Source organism: Morone saxatilis, unplaced genomic scaffold (genome assembly GCF_004916995.1).
Source record: "Morone saxatilis isolate NCDOM2014 unplaced genomic scaffold, NCSU_SB_2.0 Contig15, whole genome shotgun sequence".
NCBI lineage: Eukaryota > Metazoa > Chordata > Actinopteri > Moronidae > Morone > Morone saxatilis.
In genome coordinates, this window is record NW_023339707.1 from 288,463 (window position 1) to 292,072 (window position 3,610).

Sequence of the window (3,610 nt, forward strand, 5' to 3'; positions counted from 1 at the left end):
TAGAGCTTGTGACTACAGACATTCACTCTACTCTGAGAGAGGTGAGCAGGGTGCAACACTGTGATTTCTTATTTGCCCCAGAGCTGGCGCTCGGACCTGCCGGGTGTACCGTAGTAGAAAGCTACGCGGATATAGCACAGTCTATATACTTTGACGAGTGAGTGAATTACAGGGAGCATGGGCCAAGCATCCGCCCGCCGCTACCGCGAAACCTATAATGTTTTGTGAATTGCACAGTAGTCGAAGATGACGGAGAAATACACTTCTTTCATTTTAAGAGAGCTGCCACCTTGTGGCAATGGGCCTGAAATTTGTGCACAATCCCTAAGGATGATTCATTGGGGAATATGGACAATATTGCTAGGTGTCGACGGACATTATATTCCATATAGTGGAGAAATGTGCCTCCATCTCCTTTTTTGACGAAAAATGTACAGAGAGTGCTAATTTTAATAGCGTGCTTATTTTTTAAATATCAAAACAATCTTTCGATTGAGTATTTTGCTTTTGCCAGGACGGTCCCAGATGCTACCTGACAAGTGTAAATCGGCAAAGTGTATAGAGTAACAGAAAAGTGGCCTTTTGACCATTTTGCGCTTTACACAAAAAAATTCTAGGGCGGGAAGTGGGTGCCTACAATGAGGATTTCATTCACCCGAACGCGTGGATATAACTGTTTTTGAATGTGCGACAAACTATGCACGAAGTTATTAGGCCTATAACCACTTTTAATGATAGTAGCGCCACCTAGTGGCCAACCCAACGCGACAACATAGAATATAAAATTTTTTCACCACGTCTGAATGTGCGCCGAGTTTCATGATTTTTTGAGCATGGGCAAGCTTCCAAATATGCGTTTGTTTAGGAGGAATAAGAAAAAGAATTCCTTCAATTACAATAGGGCCTTCTCACGTTCAGCTGCTCGGCCCTACTAATAATAAAATTAATGCTGCAAGCAGCGGATGAGCGCGCCTCCACTCACATGACTCAGGTGTGGGTGTGCTGCGGCCACGTCACGTGCCGTCGTAACACGTGCGGACCACAACATGAAAATTTGGCAGAGATACTTCCTGTTGCCAGTAGGTGGTGCTCTCACCTGAATATCTGAATATTGTCATGTAGACGTGTTCAGGGCGGGACTCTTATTAAACATGAGGACGTGTTCAGTGTAGGACTGTTACAGAATATGTGAAGTTTAGTGGATATTGGACATTGTACACTGAAGATATGAGTATTTCAAGGAATCCGATAAATTCCCTTTGAGGAGTTCGTTCAAATACTCTCTATCGAGATCTAAATCTCTCTCTATTCTCAGAAAAGTTGCAGAAAGTGAAAATTAAAATCAAAATGGCCGACTTCCTGTGGGGTTTGGGGGTATAGGTCCAAGAGGCTCTGTACGTCTGAATGAAGCCAACACAGAAGTGCCAAAAACTGCACTTTCTCTAACAGCCACTTGAGACTGGCTCCTGCAATGAGTCAATCTCCATAAGGACCCATATGAAAATTCATTCATTATATAAAGGCTTAAAATTATGCATAATTAAGGGAATAGACGCTTTGAGTGACAGTTTGGTTTTCAGCCCGCCTGAGCTCCACACGCACTCCACTCCACTGATTTTTGGACTGCCAAGATGGCAATGGCCAGAGCCGACCACACTGAGCTTCACAACGGCTGTCCATTTTCCTATGATTTATATTCATGCTCTTACAAACTATTCTAACTCAAACTTTTCAGGACCAGTGTGTAGGATTTAGTGGCATCTAGTGTATATGTAATGCATATAAATATATATGGCTATACGTAACATTATCATTAAAAAAAAAAAAATTGTAAAAAAAAAAAAAAAAAATTAAAGTGATGTGTAATAGATTATGATGGAATTTGTCTGTCTGTCTAAAAGACAGACAATGAGAAAGTCTAACACAACCTCAGCTGGAGCCCTGAGGCATTATTGACCCCACAGAGACAAGGATCTGCATCATCTATTTGCATTTCATTTTCATTTTGCACACTCTAAAAAGTAAGTAGACATATTGTCAACACAAATGCATTATTTTAATGAGTAGCCTAACCAACTCAAAAACTTGTGTTTATGCTACCAATTATTAAGTAAGTGGTAATTAAAAATACCTTTGATTGTAGAGGAAAAGCTAATTCCCCTAACTCAATGTAGTACATTTGTTGAACATAATTTCATCAGAAGTTGCCATAACTAGTAACTTAGTTTCATTCACAAAAATGTTATGGAAGAGTAAAAAAAATATTATTATTCAATGTCCATTTCCACTGAGAAATACAATTGTTAAATCCTTAAACCAAGCTAGTCGGACTCTGGCAGAAGTGAAGCATCACACTCAAGAGGAAACACGCAAAACTCTCGAGAGGTTGACACATCCAAAACAAAACAAATTCCTCCCTCTTTCAGACCTTCATCTCACAAAAAACACAATATTCCATACACTAATGTTGCAAGATAGCTTTAATAAAATTTGAATCAAGCACATCCAATAACAACAATGATTAAACAAAAGGGCAAATATACTTTATACTCATGGATTTGCTTTGCACCCATGAACTGGAATTCCCTGGAATGACTGGATATTTTGCAACTGTTTTTAAATGCTGATGTGGGTCATAATGTCTCTAAATGGTTTTGCAAAGTAATAACAAAGGGAATGGTAACCTGAAATGTGTATTTTTGCAGTATGTTTCCACAAACCCCAGTGTCCCTAAACCACTGCACTCCTGCCAAGAGCAGAGGCAGGCCAACCAGGCCAAGGCCAGCAGCAGTGTGACTCACATCCTGCAGGCCAGTCACTCTGCATGTTCCACGCTCCTTACACATACCTGACATGAGGCCATGCCGGCTAATTATAAGTGTAGAGACCGGGGGGCCTGTCTGGTTTTTTGTAGATGATGTCCATTATGTCTCCAGAATTTGCTGCAGTTGGTAATTTTTATAGAAATAACTTTTCATCACATTTTCTGAAACTTTCACCATATCCTGACAGTAGTACATGACATAGAAAAACTGAAAAAATCCAATCCTCTGGCTCCTCCTAGTGCTCCTAATGGTATTTGCAAGAATCCACTGAGCCTGGACGAAAACAACCAATCAGAACCGAGAAAGATAGAAAAGACACTATGAATTGGTGGTTTGAACTTAGATGGAAGTGTTACAGGCCTCAAGCATGAGTTACCTGTAAGCAGGTATAGTGTCCTGTTTTGTACAGGAAAAGCAGAGACAGGAGACATTACTTGTGATCGCTCAGCAGGCTGTTCTCTGTTTTTTTTTAACAGAATCTTTCTTTTTCACTTCATAAACCAACTTAGTGTTTTGTTCACAACAATCTTCCTTATAACACATTTAGCTATTTACATTACATTAAGCGTTAATGTTCATATACTAACCCATTTGACTTACATTTTACAAATGTACAAAATTACTGCTAAATGAAACAGAAATCAAGATTAAAGCTGCAAGCAGCATTGGGCGGGACCTCGCACTCCACGCGACTCGGGGTCTGCTGCGGCCGCATCACGTGCCGTCGTAACACATTCAGACCACAACACGAAATGTTCACATCACCCAACTCCCAAGCCCTCATC